The 22,837-nt window shown below is 44.5% G+C and overlaps 1 protein-coding gene across 2 annotated transcripts in view; it reads right to left on the reverse strand.

Annotated features, from left to right (window-relative positions):
- LOC124711569 (peroxisomal biogenesis factor 19) overlaps positions 1-22,837 on the reverse strand; it is a 59,976-nt gene that overhangs the window by 29,208 nt on the left and 7,931 nt on the right. The gene's annotated exons all lie outside the window — the stretch shown is intronic.

Here is a 22,837-nt window from a genome sequence, read left to right on the forward strand (position 1 = left end):
GAAAGATTTTACGTAATACCCTTTCACCTGTTAAGTGAGGTCCGAGTACATCTGAGATTTCCTAAATAGGGCACTCACATGCTACAGTAAACGCACCAGATGGAAAATTCAAATAACAAAACTGTTTAAATCACAAGGAAACAGAATGTCTGGTTAGTACTTACCAGCATTAAGTAAAATTCCTAGTACTGCAAACACAAAAATGAAAGGTACAAAATAAAACAATGGAAAATCCAAGTTGGATTAATGACAATATTAAGACTTTAGGCCTTGGTAGCCAGAGAAAGTGGTCATGTGTGTGGAGTTCTGCTTGTATGAATACATGGCCTTTTGGCCGAAAGCTCACATGTACGGCAGTCTTTTTGTTGCACCTGCCTGCGACTCAACATTTCCTCTCTATGGTTTGTAACAATCTACCTTTCATAATATTGTCATTAAAGGTAGAAAATACTAATCCCAACTTTTCCAGATTAAATGCTCCTTCTTCACGGAGGAAAAAGGGACTGGTTGGGGAATATTTACATCATTCCAAGAGGAAGAACCACCTGCTGGGAGAACAAGGGAATACAAAGATAGAGAGGGAACCATCAAGAAGTGAGGAGACCACAAATGATGACTGTGATAGCTTCAGTTCAGCACTGGCAGAACATAGAGATAGAGAAATATAAATCACTTACGGGGAAGATAGATGAGAAGTGTATCTCAGAACTAAGAGGAAAATGGGAAGATGGGAAGGTGGGAGGAGGAGGGGGAGGGGGAGGGAGAGGGGAGAGGGGGAGAGAGGAAGGGAGAGGGGGGAGGGGTAGAGAGGGAGGGAGAGGGGGGAGGGAGGGGGAGGGAGGGAGAGGGAGGGAGAGGGGGGAGAGGGGGAGGGAGGGAGAGGGGGAGGGGAGGGAGAGGGGGAGGGAGAGAGGGAGGGAGAGGGAGAGGGAGAGGGAGAGGGAGGGAGACGAGGAGAGAGGGAGGGAGACGGGGAGAGAGGGAGGGAGACGGGGAGAGAGGGAGGGAGACGGGGAGAGAGGGAGGGAGACGGGGAGAGAGGGAGGGAGACGGGGAGAGAGGGAGGGAGACGGGGAGAGAGGGAGGGAGACGGGGAGAGAGGGAGGGAGACGGGGAGAGAGGGAGGGAGACGGGGAGAGAGGGAGGGAGACGGGGAGAGAGGGAGGGAGACGGGGAGAGAGGGAGGGAGACGGGGAGAGAGGGAGGGAGACGGGGAGAGAGGGAGGGAGACGGGGAGAGAGGGAGGGAGACGGGGAGAGAGGGAGGGAGACGGGGAGAGAGGGAGGGAGACGGGGAGAGAGGGAGGGAGACGGGGAGAGAGGGAGGGAGACGGGGAGAGAGGGAGGGAGACGGGGAGAGAGGGAGGGAGACGGGGAGAGAGGGAGGGAGACGGGGAGAGAGGGAGGGAGACGGGGAGAGAGGGAGGGAGACGGGGAGAGAGGGAGGGAGACGGGGAGAGAGGGAGAAGGGTGGGGGATGAAGATAAAAAAGCAACAGAGCCATAATGAGGTTCCTGGAGACATAGCAATTTAGTCAGCCAAATGGATCTTTAAGTAGACACTACAATGAAGGACATGGATGATGCAGATACAAGTTTTGAGAACACAATATCTGTTGTTGTGCATTCTGGGGTCCTCAACATTCCTGAATTCGCCAAGTCCAAAGATTTAACATATCTCGTTTGAGTGAAGTTGTATAAACAAAGTTTGCTTATAAAATAAAATACAATCTGAGAGGGTACAAGTCTGTAATTGTGACTTGGAACTTTAAAAACAGGCGCAGCTGTGCACACGCCTTCTGTTGTGGCAAGAGACATGCGCTGCCAAGCCTGCGCAAGTGTTTTGGCAGCTGAGAAGGGGTGGCATCTGAGCCAGGCAGAGCCCAGTTGCTGCACCAGTCTTGCATTGGCATCAATAGATGGTAGGACCTTTTACCTGAAGTGATTGGCAAACAAGCTGACCTGACTACGAGAATTACCAAGACCACAGGACCGTGGCTAGCACATAAAGCCATGCTCTGGCCACATGTTGGGGAAAACCCAGGCATCTGGCTGTTGGCTTGAAACCAGGAGTAACCATCATGGCTTGGTTAAGCATAAAAAAAATCAAATGAGATTAAAACCAACAGAAAGTGAAAAAGTGAACCCAACAAAGAAGCCAGTAACATGGTTACAAAGAGAAAAATCAGAAGAGGTTGTGCATCAAGACGCGCTCTTTGTCCGAAGAGTAGTCTTTAATTTTTTTCATATTAAATGTTTGACTAAAAGACAGGATTGGTTGGTAGGACATGTTCTGAGGCATCAGGGGACCACCAAATTAGTATTAGAGGGCAGTGTGGAGGGTAAAAATCATAGAGCGAGACCAAGAGATGAATACATTAAGCAGATTCAGAAGGATGTAGGGTGCAGTAGTTACTTGGAGATGATGAAGCTTGCACAGGATAGAGTAGCATGGAGAGCTGCATCAAACCAGTCTCTGGACTGAAGACCACAACAACATATAACATGAACTTTGAAAATTAAGGTCTTGACAACACTTTAAGTGTCTACAGATAGGTCTCATTGAGCATTATCGGACTATCATAAGACTTTTTTTTATAAACGTGATTTATTTTGAATTATAGGCCACAATGTGCATACTGCCCACAGAAACTTGAATTTTCACTTTTCACACAAAAAAATTAAACATTAAAAATAGTGACAGTATTACTCAGTAGACATAGACAGGGTGGTATGAAGGTACTTGGTTTTAATTGTTTACATTAGTAAAGACATGCCGTAAAGTAGTGTTCACTTGGACAAAATCATTATTTGTCAACAAACTATTTACCTTAGAGAAAAACAGAGAACAGCAATAGAAAGCTGAAGAAATTTACTTACTAAATGATGCATGATAAATGTATATAACATTAAATTTATTAATAGAGGGAAACATTCCACATGGGAAAAATATACCTAAAAACAAAGATGATGTGACTTACCAAACGAAAGTGCTGGCACGTCGATAGACACACAAACAAACACACAAAATTCAAGCTTTCGCAACAAACTGTTGCCCCATCAGGAAAGAGGGAAGGAGAGGGAAAGACGAAAGGATGTGGGTTTTAAGGGAGACGGTAAGGAGTCATTCCAATCCCGGGAACGGAAAGACTTACCTTAGGGGGAAAAAAGGACAGGTATACACTCGCACACACACTCAGTCTGTGTATGTGTGGATGGATATGAGTGTGTGTGCGAGTGTATACCTGTCCTTTTTTCCCCCTAAGGTAAGTCTTTCCGCTACCGGGATTGGAATGACTCCTTACCCTCTCCCTTAAAACCCACATCCTTTCGTCTTTCCCTCTCCTTCCCTCTTTCCTGATGAGGCAACAGTTTGTTGCGAAAGCTTGAATTTTGTGTGTATGTTTGTGTTTGTTTGTGTGTCTATCGACGTGCCAGTGCTTTCGTTTGGTAAGTCACATCATCTTTGTTTTTAGGTATAACATTAAATTTATAGTTTTTAAGCTATAAAAGAGTGTCACCCAATACTATCCCACACTGGAACAACTGAACCACAGGCTCCATCAGGATCCTGATTAACTATCATCATGCATTGAAATTAGGAACATTCTATCCAAGATCCTTCCCATCCCTCCTAGACTGGTGTTCCATTGCCCACCCAACCTCCACAACATCCTAGTCCATCCTTATGCCACTCCCAGTCTCAGACCCTTGACACAGGGATCACACCTCTGTGGAAGAGCCCGATGTAAGACCTGCGCAATCCACCCACTCAGCATTTCCTATTCAAGTTCTGCCACAGGCATATCATACTCTATCAGAGGCCAGGCCACCTGTGAAAGCAGCTGTTGTGGTGTTTCCTTTTCTTTGTGTGTGTGTGTGTGTGTGTGTGTGTGTGTGTGTGTGTGTGTGTGTGTGTGTGTGTGTGTGTGTGTGTCGGCTGTAACACCACGAGTAAGGGTTTGTCAGTGTGATATGGTTTAAGTTGTCTTTGATTATTCTTCTTTCACTACAGTCACCTTTTTGTTTTGTTCTCTTGGTCAGACTACCCAATACCACAGCCATGCACAAGCTTTCTCCTCCAGCCTTTGTCTCCAGGCAGTGTGATGCTTTAAGAAAGTGTCTCGCTACTTTGCACTATTGAATGATGAATGCATCTTCAATGATAATCTTCTGTATTGTTTCAACTATGTACATCAACTGTGAAGACAGATCCAAATATCAGCAACTCATAAATTTAAATACGTCCAACAGTATGTCCAACCAACTGAACTCTAGTAAAGATATAAGGTTTACAATCTTCATTTGTCTTGAGTGTTTACATTGAAGTATGTTCGTTTCCTCTGAGGTGTGCACAACATCTTCAAGGGGCATCACCAAGGCATGAATGGCCATGTCCAAGTAGTGCTCCACACTCACCACTCCATGCGTCACCCCTGCTGTGTTACATCACCACAGGTACAATCTGCACAGATCACAGATGGAGGCATGCACAGCGTATTTCTCCACTAGAAAAGATGTTTATAAGAGACAAAATCCCTTTCGACAGTGTGGGTACCGTGGTGGAATATAGGCCATTCTCATGAATAACCCATGTAGCACTACACCATGTCATAAAAGGGGAAGTCAAATAAAAACTGAACATCTGTCATGATGGAACCATGAAATGGTTCTATTCAAAAGTAGCCACACATGGTAAGACATTTATTCCACTGGAAAAGGACATGATCAATGCCCGTTTCCTACGAAGCAGTAAGCTGCTGACACCACAATTGCACCCACTCTTGAATTTCCTTGTCTAACTGAAACCAACGTTCACACACATCTTCCTTCAGGTCACCAAAGAGGTGCGCAAGATGTTGCAGTGTTTCCAACCAAATTGCTGTACCCCTCATCCAACCGCCACTCTGGGGGTGGGCATTATCATGCCAAGATAGCAGTCTCCAAGAATTGATTATGCAGGGTGTATCACCATTAATGGCATTACCACACACAGTTGAAAGTACACAGTACTTGAAGCAATACAAGTCTAAGTAAACATACTAAAATGCTTAGAGCTATGAACACTACATCTTTGATACAGTGAAACAAATCTCTTCTATTCCAAGCTCTTTGCTTTCCACACTTTGGGAGGAAGTAGTATGGGGTAAACAAGAAAAAACAATTAGTAAACATGGGCTCCAAAGTGCATACCTTAAGAGCTATGAGCACTTGTTCATCTTTTCTACTGATGAAACACATATCTCTACTGATGAAGTGCTCATAGTTCTTAAGGTATATGTACTTTAGAGCCTGTGTTTACTGCATTTGTTTTGGTCCATACTGCCTTCTCCCAAAATATGGAGAGCAAAGAGCTTGCAATAGAAGAGATTTGTTTCGCAGTATCAAGGATGAAGAAGTGCTCACAGTTCTTAAAGTACTTGTTTTAGAACCCAATGTTTACTAAAACTTTTTTCCTTAGTCTCACATACTTTCAACTGTAACCAATTCTGCCATTAATTATGATACACCCCATACTATTAACAATTTCAATGCAAAAAATCAAGATGTCTGGTTTGTGTCGGAAGTGTTTAGCCTGATGCAACTTTGGCCGACACCCAGTTGTAATAAGAAACCAGTATATACCACAAGATTGGTTGGTTTGGGGTATAAAGGGACCAAACTAAAGGGTCATCAGTTCCTTTTTCCTGATGCAATTAAGGCTCAAGGTACGAAAACACCCAAAGTATGTTTGAGAAAGTAAAAGGGAGAAAAGGAATGGGGAACCACACCTAAAAGGAAAACAAATGGAACGAACAAAAATAGGGAAAACATACACCACAAGGAAGTAGAAGGAGGTATTAAAACCATAGAGCAGAGAGTCTGTGCTGGCTGATCACAATAATAAAAAGAGGATGAGCCAGCCACTCTGCAACACATTACAATGTCCACTGCAGAAAGACAAGGTGAGATGAACACATGTAGGGAAAAGATGACCACCAAGACAACCAAATGTAAAGAAAGTGCGACAGAGTTAAAATGGAGGGAGGGTGGCAGCCTCAGGGAGAAGGCTAAATGATCACCCTTAGATGGTATGATAAAAGACCTCCTTACAAATAAAGCGTAAAACTAAATCTGCTGTTGAGGAATTGTCACCCAACACCGAAGGTAGAGTACTGGGAAGGTTAAAAGTCCACCGCAGAGGGGATAAAAATGGGCAGTCCAGCAAGATGTGGATGATAAGTCATATGTGAGCCACAGTGACACCAAGGTGGGTCCTCACAACGGAGGAGGTAGCCCTGTGTTAGCCACGTGTGGCCAATGCAGAGTATGCAGAGAACTACAGTGTCCCTGTGTCCACACATTCATAGTCTCCTTAATGGCATGCAGATTGTTGTGCATACTGAGATTACACCATTCCGTCTCCCAAAGCTGAAAAACCTTGCGGCGTAATAATGATCGCAGGTCAGTTACGGGGATGCCGATCTCCAGGAGCAGTTTCCGTGTACCCTGTTTGGTCAACCTGTCAGCAAGTTCATTTCCTTGGATTCCAATGTGCCCTGGGCTCCACATAAACACCACAGAATGACTAGACCATTCCAGGGCATAGATGCACTCCTAGATGGTCACTACCAAAGGATGGCAGGGGTAGCACTGGTCAATAGCTTATAGGCTGCTCAAGGAGTCAGTACAGAGAAGAAACGATTCGCCAGGGCACGAGCGGGTGCGTTCAAATGAACGAGAAATGGCCATCAGCTCTGCAGTGAAAATACTGCAGCCATCTGGCAAGGAGTGCTGTTCAATATGTCCTCCATGAACATATGCAAAGCCAATATGACCATCAGCCATCGAGCCATCGGGGTATACCACTTCATGGTTCTGGTCCATGTCAAGAATCGAGAGGAAGTGACAGCAAGGAGTCATGGGCTTAACTGAGTTCTTAGGACCATGTGGAAAGCCCAGGCAAAGCTTTGGCCTAGGTGTACACCATGGAGGTGTACATGAATAGACCTCGAGTATAGGTGGTAAAGGCAAGGACTCCACTTCAGACACAAGAGATTGGAGGCGAACCACAATCGTAAGCCCTGACCTTAGCCTCCGATGCAGGAGATGGACCGTCATGGGTGGGAAAAGGAGACGGTAATTCGGATGCTCAGGAGAACTATGAATGTATGCAATCTAACTGGCGAGCAGTTGTGCACACTTAGCCTTCAATGGAGGGACTCCTGCCTCCACCAGGACGCTGGTCACTGGACTCGTCCTAAAAGCTCCCGTTGCCAGTCAAACATTACAGTGGTGTACTGGGTCGAGTAAACGCAACACTGATGGCACAGCCGAACCATAAGCCACACTCCCATAGTCAAGGCGAGATTGAACAAGGGCTCTGTAGAGCTGCAGCAGCATAGAGCGATCTACACCCCAGTTGGTACTGCTCAGGCCGCAGAGGGCATTGAGGTGCTGCCAGCACTTCCACTTAAGCTGACACTGACGAAGGTGAGGTAGCCAAGTCAATTGCGCGTCGAAAACCAGTCCTAAGAATCGATATGTCTCCACTACAGTGAGTGGATCGTCATTAAGATAAAGTTCTGGTTCCAGGTTGTAATGGTACTTGAATTACGTAACCATTACGGCACCTCACCTCAACCTCTCGATACCAGCAATATTCTACTGTGTTTCTGTAAAATAGTTAAGATATTTCTGTGACAACATTTAGATTTGATTTCATTAATGTAGAGGTACTTCGATACATTGATATGTATATATTGCAATGATATTATTCTTATGTGTATTCTTTCTTTTGTCACTATGATCTTTGTCATACTTGTAACTCTGATTTTTGGGCGCGTAAGCGGTTATTAGAGAGTCAAGCTTTGGTCGTCATGTTTATGAAATGTGAACTTTAACAGTGAGGAAGATATTTTCAAGTATGTTTTATATTGTGAAGTGATGTTTTGGAACGAATCACGTGATATTGCAACAAAAGTAATAAAAAAGAAGTGTAACTTAAATTTGGAGTGCTGATTACTTTTTTACATCGCCATTGTCTTAACTTGCAAAAGTTTAATCTTCAAGAATGGTTTATGAAACACATCTAAAAAACTTTTTAATATCGCAGAATAACACCTAGGCGTCTTTGCATCTGAGCTTGGAATCATCACTACCTAGATTTTCGACGATTGAGCCATGAGTTCACAATGAGACCAGCTTGGGAAACACAAAAAAAATGAGTGCCTAGTTTATCCATTATTTCAAGAAATGACTTTATTAACTGTGCTCTAATGACACCTGCCACATAATATAACTTTGTTGTTGCCCGAAAATGCATATTTAGCGGTGTGAGCAACACTACAATCATAATTAATTTTTGACCTTTGTTGTGGTACGGTTGTTAGAACGTGACCAGAACGACGTCGACAGAAGTGCATGACACACGACTTCGTGGTTGAAAACTGGAAGCCGTGGGCTACAGCCCATGACCGTGCCTTGTGGATGGCTCCTGTAGGTGCAGCTCAGCAACACCAGTACTGGAGGAGCAGTACCAAATGCAGAAGTCATCTGCATACAGAGAAGGTGAGACGGACGGCCCGACAGCTGCTGCTAAACCATTAATGGTCACTAAAAATAGAGATACACTCAATACAGAGCCCTGTGGGACCCCATTTTCCTGAATATGGGGTGAACTATGGGAGGCACCAACTTGGACATGGAAAGTATGAAGCGACAGGAAATTTCGGATAAAAATCTGGAGTGGGCCCCAGAGACCCCACTCATACAATGTGACAAGGATATGATGTCACCAGGTCAAGTCATAAGCTTTTCGTAAATCAAAAGAGATGGCAACCACATGTTGGCATCTGGAAAAGGCTGTCTGGATGGCAGACTCGAGGGAAACTAGATTATCAGTGGTAGAGTGACTCTGGTGGAAACCACCCTGGCATGGAGCCAGTAGGCTACGTGACTCCAGGACCCAACCCAACTTCTGATTAACAATATGTTCTAACAACTTACAAAGAATGTTGGTGAGGCTGATGAGCCGATAGTTACCAACATCAAATGGGTATTTGCCGGGTTTGAGCATTAGAGTGATGATGCTCTCTCGCCATTGGGATGGAAAGACCATTGCACCCGATCCAGCTGAAGATGACGAGGAGATGACGCTTATAGTCGGATGAGAGGTGTTTGAACATCTGACTGTGGATCCGATCTGGCCCAGGAGCTGTGTCAGGGCAATGTGCAAGGACGCTGAGGAGCTAACACTCTGTAAATGGAGCTTTATAGGGTTCACTGTGAAGTTCAGTGAGCGAGAGGGCTTTTCTTCCAATCCGCCATTTGAAGGTGCAAAATGCTGGGGGACAATTTTCTGACGCAGAGGCTCGAGCATAGTGCTCAGCGAAGTGCTCGGCAATTAGGTGTGTGTCAGTAGATAACACACTATTGATGTTAATGTCGTGACACCTGTCAGGGCCTGGTACCCACAAACACTTCTGATTTTCGTCCAGACTTGAGAAGGTGGTGTATGGCACTCAATGGTCAAGACATACCTCTACCAATATTCCTGTTTCCATCTTTTTATAAGCTGGCGAATGCTGGCACAGAATCATTTAAAAGCTATTAGGTGCTCTAGGGAAGGGTGCAGCTTATGTTGCCGAAGAGCTTGCCAACACTCTTTAACGGCCTCAGAAATTTCCACCGACCACCAAGGTACTGACTTTTACCGGGGGCACCCTGAAGAACAAGGGACCACGTTTTCCGCCGCAGAAATGATTGTTCTAGTGACCCACTCGACTACCATATCAATGGTACCATGTGCGGGAGATTCAACAGTGACAGCACAGGTGAAAGCTTCCCAGGCTGCCCTGTTTAAAGCCCATCTTAGTAGACCTCCAGAGGAATGGCGCTGGGGGAGTGACAGGAAGATGGGAAAGTGATCACTACCACACAAGTCATTGTGGGCTCTCCAGTGGACAGATGGGAGAAGTCCTGGGCTGCATAGGGACAAATTAATGGCCGAGTAAGTGCCATGAGGCACACTGAAATGTGTGGGGGCCCCTGTATTTAAGAGGCAGAAGTCGAGTTGAGACAGAAAAGTTCTGACATCTCTGCATTGGCCAGTAAGTGTGGTGCCACCCCACAAGGGGTTATGGGCATCGAAATCTCCCAAAAGTAGGAAAGGTTTAGAGAACTGATGAATCAGTGCAGCCAATGCATTCAGGGGTACTGCACCATCTGGAGGCCAGGAGGGCCCACTGTTCATGGCACAGAGTGTGGTACGACTGGTACTAGTGACGGTGATGGTAATGTAGCTGCAGCATATGTGGACATCAACCAAATGGTGTAATCATTCAAATATACGTTTAGCCTCTTGGTATGTCAACCAGTCCAGGGTCTTGTACTCCATGATTTTCCACTCCTTTTGGAGTACTGTGCAGTCTGGCGAGCAGGGGGAGTGCTGGCCTCCAAAGTTGATACAAGTGGGAGGTGGCACACATGCAGTATGTGGAAGCAGTAGATGTCCGCAGTCTCGACATGTGGTGCTGGAAGTGCAGTGGGAAGACATGAGCCCGAACTTCAGCACTTAAAGCACTGCATAGGGGGAGGGACTTACGGTGTAATGTCACAACGGTAAACCATCACTTTGACCTTTTCAGGCCATGAATCACTCTCAAAGGCCAAGATGAAAGCACTGGCAGCAACCCTGTTGTCTTTGGGTCCCCTGTAAACACGCCGGATGAAATGAACACCTCGCCATTCTAGATTGGCGTGGAGCTTGTCGTCAGACTGCAATAGGAGGTTGCAATGGAAAATAATCCCCTGGACCATGTTGAGGCTTTTATGGGGAGTGATGCCAACAGGAATATCACCCAGCTGGTCACAAGCATGTAATGCCCAGGATTAGGCTGGGGATGCTGTCTGATTCAAGACTGCACCGCTTCTCATCTTGGACAGTGTTGTCACTTCCCCAAACTTATCGTCAAGATGTTCAACAAAAAATTGAGGCTTCATAGGTAGAAAGGAGTCCCCGTCCATTCTGCTACAGACTAAATACCGAGGCGAACATACCTCTCTTCTTTCAGTAGTCCCATGGTGTAGCAAGGGAGGGAAATGATCTAGGGTCATACCTGTCAGCATTGTACTCGATCTTGCCCTTCTTAGAGACACCGTACGATCACCAGGAAGAGATGACTTAGTCCACTTCATTGCAAGTCATCTGCCCTGATGCCACCCATTCTGATCAGGGGCTCTCCCTATGGGTGCCACCCAGCCACAGCAAAAGCCACCTGGCATGATGGCTGTTGCCGGGAGTCCTGATGGCCCAGGAAGACAGGCACCTGTGTTGTCAGGGGGCTACCACCAAGTGGGTACATGACGGACCCACCACAATGGACTGGCTACCATGCTGGATATTGGGCACAGAGAAATCCAATACTGTCATGGGGGCGAAAGAGGACAGGAGACAATGGAAGAAGACGACATACCCCAGAAAGTTTCCTCACCCAAATAGTTGAATTGCAAGAGGAGACGCAAAGCCAAGAAAAGAGGTTCAGGAGATCGAATCTAAGGGCACTATGGATAACTCATGCACCACGAAAGCCATCCTTCCCCATATAGTCCGCACTTCTGTAGAATTTGGAAAGTGGTAGGTCAAACCATAAAATGGGACCTGAACTCATAGGGCCGAAAAGTTTGAGACTCCTTTTAGTCGCCTCTTACGACAGGCAGGGATACCTTGGGCTTATTCTAACCCCAAGGGGCATACCACAATAATTTATTTTCTTATTGTAATCCGAAACATAATTGGTTGAATTCCTAGATGGCAGAACAAATTGCGAGTAAACCCGCTGGCTTAGAATCTGATATCCCTGTGTTGTCCAAGCTCTAATCAAGCAAACAAGCCAATTACTTGAAGGAACAGATTTTTCACAATTTGCATAACATTCAAACCTTCCCATGGAGAATCGATGATGCTCGTAAGTAGTGACTACAGGAATGGTGATGTTCTGAAAATGCAAAATGAAGAATTTATGGTCATGAAGAATTTGTGATTCTGCAGGAACAAGGTATGAGCTAAAGAGGGAGAATATATTTACAACAAAATATGTTACGAATTTAACTGATGCAGTGAAGCAAAGACGCAATAGCGTGATTAGTAGAGCATAGACAAGCCGTATGCAATTGCAGTAGTCATACGGTGTACAGCATATGAAGATGGAACCACCCCATCTATGATTACACTCCAGTTAGTTATTTTTTTTCTTACTCAATTTTCAACTTTGATCTACTTGTGCAAATGTAATATATGCTTGAATCTTTCAAAACATTTATCATATGATGCTTCCTGTATATTTATTATCCAGGCTAAAATTATTCATATGCTGATTACAATAGTGCATTCATTTTCCCTAGAAACCAGACAGAGTGTGTCTCACAATGCCCTTTCTTTCCTCTTATCCATATCCTGTTTCCCATCTCTTGTCTTTGGAGATATGGACTTCATTACCACTGGCATGCCATCCGAATAGGAGAGGGGCAACTCCAAATTGAAACCTGGAATCGGCACTAATGTTAGGTGCAAGTACGGTCCAACTGTAAATGAGTGACAATTGCATGCAGCCAACCTGACTCCGCACGTCACTTATTTTCACTCCTGTGGAACCAGTCAGCTAGGCCAAGAGGGTTGCACGAGTAGTGGGCAAGCTCACCATCACCTAAAATCTGCATCCAAGGCGCAGTAGTATCCATGGAGAGAACACTCCACCCATGTGAAAACAACATGGATAGTGGCAGTTACCAGTCATAAGCTCGCTCTGATAGGTGTAGGAGTGGGTGCCAGGGTTGCTACTGCCAGTGGGAGGGTCCATCATAGGTCCACTGGTCAGTCACTGCCCGCTCCAAGCTGAACAGCCCCAAGCCAGTTAGGTACTGGCCCGTCCTGGTGCCGATTGTTCCATTGGGTGTATGGAAGACTGGCACTGCTAGAAGTCGTCACTGTAATATCGACACCTGCTGCTACAAAAATAAAAAAACTAAAATAAAATAAAAAGTAAAGATATTTTATTACGCTTTTGTACGTGGAACATCCGCACTATGCTGCAAGGCTTCCCGGACACCTTTGGAAGCTCACAAGAGCTTCACAAAATGGCTGCTATCGACTTTGAGCTAGTCAGTCTCCATATCGCTATAACAGGACTGCAGGAAACCAGGATACCAGAAGGCTCAATAGTGGGAAAAAACTAAACTTTTTCCTGGAAGGGCAAAGATGTTGCTAGCCCCGGACAGCATGGAATTGGTTTTGCTGTCCACAATGACTTGCTGTGTTGTGCCGAATATCTGATTGGGATCTCAGAACGCATTATGACTCTGCGTTTCACAACAAATAGTGGACCACTGATGCTGATATCTGTATATGCATAAAGACTTACCTCAGCTGCAGATGCCAAGGCTCAGTTTTATGAACAACTCAGTGATGTGGTACAAGGAGTGCACTCCAGGGACCGTCTATGCAACCTTGGTGATTTCAATGCTCGTATTGGTGGTGATTTTGCCTCTTGGACTGACTGCCTAGGCAAACATGAAGTGGGCAAGATGAATGAAAATGGTCTGCGGTTGCTTGAATTCTGTGCAAAGTATCAGTTATGTCTCACCAATACATACTTTAAAGGCAAACTGAATCACAAGGTTTCTTGGATGCACCCCCGCTCAAAACATTGGCACCAATTAGATCTTATTCTAACTAAAAGGAAAGATCTGCCTTACCATTTTCATAAACGTTCTTTCCTTAGTGCAGACTGTGACACAGATTATGCACTAGTAGTGACAATAGTGCGCTTCATGACTAAAAAGTTTCACTCTGCCAGAACACCTTGAAAAACAAAACAAGAAACACTGGTGCAGTAGAAGTATTTAGTGACAAGACATGGAAAGAGGTGGATCCCTGAGACTCAGCCACTCCTATTTCTGAAGACTGGCAGAAGGTGTAAAATCGCTTCTTACCATTACAGCTGAAAATGTGTTCAGTAATCTGGAAGCAAAATCCCAGGATTGGTTCATCGAGAATGTAGATGTCCTGAAACCACTCCTTGAGACTAAGTGTCGGACCACTGTCATCTGGCATAAAAACCCATGCAGTTCTACACACCGAGAGCTAAGCTAAGCAAAGGTAGCTGTTCAATGCACTGGTTGCAACTGCATCAGTTCCTATTGGGAGCAACTTTGCACTGTTATACAGGAGTGTTCCAATGCGCCGACATTGGTGGTGTGTACTTGGGCATCAAACATGCCATTGGAGACATTCCAAAGAGGAGCATACCACTCAAGGAAATGGATGGAAAAGTCATCACAAGTCAAAATCGTCAACTGCATTGTTGGGTAGAACATTACTCCAGCCTCTACTCACATCCCACCAACATTAGTCCAAATGCAATGGATAAAATTCCTCAGACAACACCTTACCATGATTTGGATGTCTTGCCTACTACGGAAGAGCTTCAAAGAGCAATTGCACAGCTTAAAAGTGGGAAGTGCCCTGGCAAAGACAACATCTCTACAGAAATTGTAAACCTTAAGCCATGTTTTCCACTGCTTTTCAACCCCTTACTGAAATGTTGGGCTGAGGGTAATGTGGTGCAAGACATACGCAATGCCACTATCATTACTTTATACAAAGGTAAAGGTGATCGTGGCGATTGCAACTGTCACCATGGAATCTCACTTCTGAGTATAGCTGGAAAAACATTTGCCTGTGTAGTGTTGGGCAGACTTCAGAAGCTTGCTGAGTGCAGATACCCTGAGGAACAATGTAGGTTTCGTCCCTAACGATCTACAGTTGATATGGTCTTCACGCTCTGGAAAATTCAGGAAAAGTGTCGCGAGCAGAAAACTCATCTGTTCATTGCCTTTATCGACCTAAAGAAGGCTTTCAACACAGTCAGCAGAGGACTGTATGCAGTACTTCTGAAGATAGAGTGTCCTCCAAAGCTCTTAAAGATGATCATGGCTTTTCACGAAGATGTGAAAGGTATTGTGGTCTTTGACGGAATCACATCTGACCCATTTGCTGTGAAAAGAGGCTGTGTACTGGCTCCCACTCTGCTCAATATTTTTTCCTCTCTCTATGCGAAAGGTCCAGAAGAATCTGCGGCCTAGGTGTACACCATGGAGATGTATGGGAATAGACCTCGAGGAAAGGTGGTAACAGGAAGGAACACAGTTCAGACAGAAGGGACTGGATGCGAACCAAAATCGTAAGCCCTGACCTGGGCTACTGATGCGGGAAATGAACTGCTGTGGTTGGGAAAAGGAGACAGTAATTCAGATGCACAGGAGAACTATGAATGTGTGCAACATAACTAGCAAGCAGTTGTGCACGCCCAACCTTCAATGGAGGGACTTCGGCCTCCAACAGGCCACTGGTCACTGGACTCGTTCTAAAGGCTCTCCTCGCTAGGCGAACGCCACAGTGGTGCACTGGGTCGAGTAAATGCAATGCTCAGGACACCGCCGAACCAGAAACCACACTCCCATAGTCAAGGTGGGATTGAACAAGGGCTTTGTAGAGCTGCAGCAGCGTAGAGCGATTTGCACCCCAGTTGGTGTTGCTCAGGCAGCAAAGGGCATCGAGGTGCTGCCAGAACTTCCACTTAAGATGACACTGACGAAGGTGAGGTAGCCAAGTCAATCGGGCGTCAAAAACCAGTCCTAAGATTCGATACATCTCCAATATAGTGAATGGATCGTCATTAAGGTAAAGTTCTGGTTCTGGATGAACGGTGCGACGCCGACAGAAATGTGTGACACACAACTTAGTGGCTGAAAACTGGAAGCCATGGGAAAGAGCCCATGACTGCGCCTTGTGACTGGCTCCCTGCAGTTGCCACTCAGCAACACCAGTACTGGAGGAGCAGTATGGAATGCATAAGTCATCCGCATACAGAGAACGTGAGACCTACGCCCCTACAGCTGCTGCTAGACTGTTAATAGCCACTAAAAATAGGGACACACTCAATAAGGAGCCCTGCGGAACACCATTCTCCTGTACATGGGGGGAACTGTGGAAGGCACCGGCTTGTTTCTTGGGGGTCTTTTTCCTTTTAGGTTTCTCGCACTGCTCCTTACGTTTGCCCAGCTGGAAGGGTTTCACTGAGTGTCTCAGGGACTGAGGAGGACCGTGAAACCCTACAACCAGCTACCTGTGGTTGCTTCAGCCACTGTCGGGTGTCAACTTTGCCAATGGTAGGAACCTGGGAAGGGAGTGACCCAAGGGATCCCTTCCTGGCGAGAGGAGTGAAAGAAGACTTACGCTTCTCTGGCTGTTAAGTGGGGATTGACGTCCCCGATTGTTGTGCAGGGGTGGGGGCGGGGGGGGGGGGGGGGGGGGGGTTGCTCCTGAAATAGGTTGGTAGGCTGAGCAGGAGCAACAGGGAGGGAAGTGCCCTCCACCATCAAGAGGGCAGATGGAGTCTGATGGCTCTGAGAGCCAACTATACATGGCGGAACGGAAGATAGTAGAACCTTTGTCGTAGCGGCAGTGTAGTTTGATGTCAAATGCACAGGATGTAGCCTCTGATATTTCCTCTTAGCCTCTTTCTGGAGAATCCTGTAGTCTGCCAAGCAAGGTGAATGGTGCTCTCCAAAGTCGACAGAGATGGGAGCGGGGCACAGGGGGTATTGGGATTTGAAGGACGTACACAATCTTGACAGTTGGTGCTGGAAGTACAGCGGGAAGACATGGCCGAACTTCCAGCACTTAAAGCACCTCATCAGGAGAGGGATATATGGCTTTACGTCACAGTGGTAGACCATCACCTTGAGCTCGGATAATGTGTCACCCTCGAAGCCCAAGATGAAGGCACTGGTGGCAACCTGATTGTCCCTTGGACCTTGGTGGACGCGCCGGATGAAATGGACACCTCAGCACTCTAAATTGGTGCGCAGCTCATCATCAGACTGCAAAAGAATGTCCCTGTGAAATATGATACCCTCGACCATATTTAAGCTCTTATGGGGCATGATGGACGCAGAAACGTCCCCCAACTTGTCACAGGTGAGCAGTGCCCATGACTGGGCAGAGGATGCTGTTTTGATCAAGACTGACCCTGACCGCATTTTGGAAAGCCCTCCATCTCCCCAAACTTGTCCTCTAAATGCTCCACAAAAAACTGAGGTTTCATTGACAACTCTCGTACATATGAGGTACCGGGGTAAACAAGCTTCGCTGCCATCATTAGCCTGGCATTCCTCCCATGGTGTGGCTAGGAGGGGGAACGATTTTCGGTCATATTTCTTAGAACTTAAGTTACACCTTGTCCACTTAGAGACTGCTGGTGTTTGACCATCAGCAAGAGATGATGTACTATGCTTCATGGTTTGTCATCCGCCCTGATGCCACCCAATCCAAACAAGTGCCCCTCCCCACGGGCGTCACATATCCGCAGCAAAGGCCCCTGGCAGGATGGCCATTGCTGGGAGTCCCGATGCCCTAGGAAGGCGGACATCTACTCCTTGGCATACGTGAGGAGTTAACGGTGCAGGCATCAGCATAGCAGTCCCTGTGTGGTCAGGGGGCTACAACCAACAGGGTACATGGGGGCCCCACCACAATGGGCTGGCTACCGTGTGGTTATCAGGTGCAACCAAGTAAACAAGTCCATTATCATCGTCAACGCAGAAAACGATACTGCACAGTTCATGGAAAAATACGCACCCAAGAGGGTGACCTCAACCAACAGTTGGAGAATGAGCAGAAGTGCAGATCCATGTCAACGAACGATGTGAGAGGTCTCAGCGCATGATGGACACTATGCGCCATGTAAGGCGCCCTTCCACAATTGGCTCACTTTTCGGGAAAATTTTGAAAAATGGAGGTCAAACACTACAGGGGACCATCACATGAAGGCTGAAATGCCTGAGACTCCTTTTAGTCACCTCTTACGACAGGCTGGAATACCTCGGGCCTATTCTAACCTCCGGTCCCACGGGGGATGGGGGTGGGGGTAGTGAGTTCTATTGTAAGACCCTTTTCAAACTCGTAGAATGATGGGAAAAACATCTGGAAAGAATTAGATGCTACATATAAAAGCACGAGAAAAGTCCATAGATTATGACAAGGTACTTGGTTTCTCTAAAAAATAAATATTAAGAGATTTAAGGACCACTGCCACTACTTTCAATATGATCCTCACAGTTTCCAAAAGCATGATATGTTCATACACCAATCTTTTTATGGCACACAATAGTCTGCTATCACTGCGTCCACCTCTCCACAAGTGTCAGTACCAGATTAGCAAACAGGTAATACCTACATGAAATGTCAGGAGACTGTGACCATTCTGAGTTATGCAAAAATCGATTCTGAGTTATGCAAAAATCGGTTCTGATTCTGGTCTATATCTACATCTATACTCTGTAAACCATCATGACAGAGGGTACGGCTCATTGTACCAGTTATTAGGGTTCCTTCCTGTTCCATTCACGTATGGAGCACAGGAAGAATGACTGGCTGAATGCCTCTGTGCATGCTGTAATTATTTTAATCTTATCCTCACTATCCCTACGTGAGTGATATGTAGAGAGTTGTCGTATATTCCTAGAGTCATTATTTGAAGCTGGTTCTTGAAACTTTGTAAACAGACTTTCTCAGGATAGTTGATGTCTATCTTCAATAGTCTGCCAGTTCAGTTGCTTCAGTATATCTGCTACACTATCCAATGGATCAAATAAACTTGTAACCATTTGTGCTGCCCTGCTCTGTGAACATACAATATCCCCTGTAAGTCCTATTTGGTACAGGTTCCGCACACTTGAGCAGTATTCTATAACTTGTTACACAAGTGATTTGTAAGCGGTCTCCCTTGTAGAATGATTGCACTTTTCCAGTATTCTACCAATAAACTGAAGCCTACCACCTACTTTGCCCCTGGAGACTGAAAATCTCTGTAAAACAATGATTATATGTGAAACCCATGTCACTACATTGGTCCATGAGACCCAGAAGGCAGTAGATACCGGCGCCCAGGTAGCTGCCTAGTTCCTTGACTTCCGTAAGGCATTTGATACTGTTCCACACTGCCACTTAATGAGCTAAAGACACACAGAATACCAGACCAACCTTGTGACTGGACTGATGGGTTTCTAGCACATAGAACAAAGCACGTCATTGTCAATGGAGAGAGGTCTTCAGACAAAAACGTGACTTTGGGTGTGCCTAAGGGAGTTGCTATAGGTCCATTATTTTTCACAATATATATAAATTACATAGTAGACAACACTGGAATTTCCCTGAGAATTTTTGTGGATGATACTCTTGTACCCACAGAAGTTGCAATGCTAAAAGAACTGCAGCAAAATGCAGGAAGACCTGTAGAGGACCGACAGTTGGTGCAGGTAGTGGAAATCGACTCAACCTAAAAAAATGTAACATATTGCATATACATACATAGAAACACCCATTATTGTGTGATTACACATTTGCAGAACATTAACTGGAAGCAGTTCCTTCCATAAAATATCTAAGAGTATACATACAAAGCAATTTGAAGAGGAACAAACACATAAAACAAATTGCAGGAAAGGCAGATGCTAGCTAGAGATTCACTGGAAAGGCTTCAGGAAATGTAGTCTGTCAACAAAGAGGGTAGCTTAACAAATCCCTCATTCAACCAATACTTGAAACTACTGATCAATATGGGAACTGCCCAAGAGAGAATTGATATACAAAATAATGAATATCCAAAGAGCAACGCATTTCATTACAAATACATTTAGTAAGCACAAAAGCATCACTGAGATAATCAACCAACTCCAGTAGCAGATGCTGCAAAGAGAGGCATTCTGGATCACATTGTGGTTTATCTCAAAGTTTTGAGAGTGAAAAGACCAATGAAGATAAAATTAGACAGATTCGAGCCCACACATAGGCTTACCGGCAATCAGTCTTCTGGAACAGGAAAGGGGGGAAGTGAGAGTGGTACACAAAGTAGCCTGTGCCACACACTGCAAGGTGGCTTGTGGTGTGTAGATGTAGATGTACTGCCTTTTTGGCCTTTACTATGTATAAATATTGGATATATATTATCTGTGTTGTTACATCAGGACTATAATGTGTGCAGCCACTGTTGTGACATTATAAAGTTAGAGTTGGGTAGTGAGAATTCTCAATAGTTTTGTTGTCTACATTGTACTGGTGAAAGGGATTATGGAAGAACCTACCAATAAAGGATATTTTTCGTCACAACTGGAACTGGTCAGCAGGGGTTTGACAGAGGCAATAAATGTGTGAAGTCTCAGGCTTAATAATACAAGTGTGCAGTGTACAGTATTAGACCAATTCCTAAAACCTAGTTTATACCAATTTAATGAGCTCCCTTCAAGGAGACAACGTGTACGGGCATTGCAGGTAGATACCGTTCCATGTGGAAAAGTTTAGTACACGGAACAGAAAACTGTAAAGGATGGTTTAAGGCAACGATCACTGAAAGTCTGAAATAATTTTGCAAAGAAACAGCTTGATTATATGCACCAATTATGTAGAAACAATTTACTGATACGATAAACAACTGCTTAGCAATGCTCCAGAAACTAAAGAACTAATGTGTATGTTGCAAGCATTAATGTGCAAATACCTTAACAAACAAACTAACAAAGAATTAAAACCATTTTGTGATAATTTGTAAGAACCAAATGAATTGCAAGCTACAGCAGAGGTGATTCAAGGGAAATATGAACCAAAGAAGACGTTACGATAACTGGTTTTTGAGGTGAGATGCGTTATAGAACAGTGTGGCCCATCTAAAGTTGATTCGACTTGAAGTAAAGTGAAGAATGGACTGTTCCTCAGTCTTATTTGGACAGGTATGCCACATCAGCTGTCAACATCTGGCTCTACAGGCCATTGTCAATCCACTGCGAACCCATGGGCGCTTTACACACAACAAGTTGCATTAAACTGGAGTATGGAGATGGAGCAGATCAGTTGTGGCTGTACGCATGGTCAATGTACACTGTGAGAGTGCGCAGAATGTCACATTATTACTAACGCATTAGTCACGTGATAACTACACACATCTGATGGGTGCATAATAATTCATTCGATGTTTTATAATTTGTGTTATCAAGTGAGCAAATAAGTTTGATAATCAAGGATTGCTATTGCAAAAGCAATGTAGTAATTTGGTTTTATGAACTGTGTAAATGTGCAACCTATAAGTGTGGCTACACCTGTTAATAATGAATCATTCAGTCCACTGATGCAGACAATGTAGAGGATTCAGTTAACAGTGGATGTAATGCATTCTGAAATGAGTTATATGGGAAAAGAATATCTAAAAAAAAATGGATGTTTTGGCTTGATGAGAGGTTAAGTGAATTACTGAAACTAGATGAATGAGTGGAGGAAATAGAAAACAGTGTACCCAAGAGTGATGGCAGGCTACACGAAATAGATAAAACACATGTTGTGTTTATTAACCGAATAGCTCAAGTACAACATGTGTAGTATGGAATATGCAGGATGACTTAAATAAAGCTAAAGGATTAATTTAGAAAAGCTGCAATAATTTCATGAATGTGCATGAGAAATTACATCCAATATTAAGTGCAAATGATGTGCAAAAAGGAAGGAAAAAATAGTAATGGTGAAGGAAGGTGAGCAGTTGTGTTTAATAGAAAGAAATATCTAGGGACTCTAAATAAGTTTATGTCGGAGAAAGAAGGTTCTACCATAATACGTGCCAAATCCTGTATGGATCTACTTACAGAAAGTACTGATAGTTTCATGAAAAAGGAAGTAAAAGTGCATTAGAAAGGTTCACAACAAGACATAAAAACTGTAATACTTGATGGGAGGAATTAGCATTTGAAACAAGTAGAGCCTTAAATAACATATTTTTTAAAAAATATTTTTCCAAGAACCAGTGACCTAATAGTATTATAATTATTTAGTAAACACAGCTGTGGTTGCATATAAGTTTTTACCTCTTATTTGCGGATGACTTGTTTCAATCTACTAGAGATCAATCTCTAGTAGATCAAAACCAATTAGCCACAAGTAAAAAGTAACAACTTATAAGTGACCATGATTGGGTTTACTAAATAACCTTAAATAACTGTTTCTGAACATGCAGTCCCTCTGATGAACACTATTTTTAAAAGTCTTTAATATAACATTGCCCAAACACAGGAGTCAACATAAGAAAGTAAGATTGGTTTAACACACACACACACACACACACACACACACACACACACACACAGAGAGAGAGAGAGAGAGAGAGAGAGAGAGAGAGAGAGAGAGAGAACCCAATGTCACCAGAGATTTCTGTTATGAGAGCAAGCTTAACCAGTTCAGCCTTCCATCATAATGAGTCACAATAAAAACGCTCACAGAGAACTGCAAGGAACAAATGCAGGAAGGTTCAAGGGGCTACCAGTTCCTTTGGGCTTAGATAAAGATCCAGGCATATCTTTTATCTGTTCTCTGGATGGGTCTCAATAGCTTGTAAGGGTGTTGCAGGGTAGGTTGTGATGAGAAATATTTGTTCAGAAAAAGAAAAAAACTGACATGTTTCTGACTTAATTATCATATAAGTTAGCCAATCAGGCTGTTGTGGGTGCTAATTCACATGGTCTGCCAGAGATGGTGTTGTCAAACTGGTTCTTTGTTTGGCTTCCCAAAACCAAACAGGAGAGCAATATAAAAACCAGACATGGGACAGTAATAAGGAGTGAACCTGAGCCAAAGGCAGACCAGTTTTGCACACTATTATCATCTACATCATGAGAACAACTGACACTAACCATATCTGGCAGGCTGCTTGAATTTGTGTGCGCAACGGCCTGATTGTCTAACTTCTATGCTAATTAACT

This window comes from Schistocerca piceifrons, chromosome 8 (genome assembly GCF_021461385.2).
Source record: "Schistocerca piceifrons isolate TAMUIC-IGC-003096 chromosome 8, iqSchPice1.1, whole genome shotgun sequence".
Taxonomy (NCBI): domain Eukaryota; kingdom Metazoa; phylum Arthropoda; class Insecta; order Orthoptera; family Acrididae; genus Schistocerca; species Schistocerca piceifrons.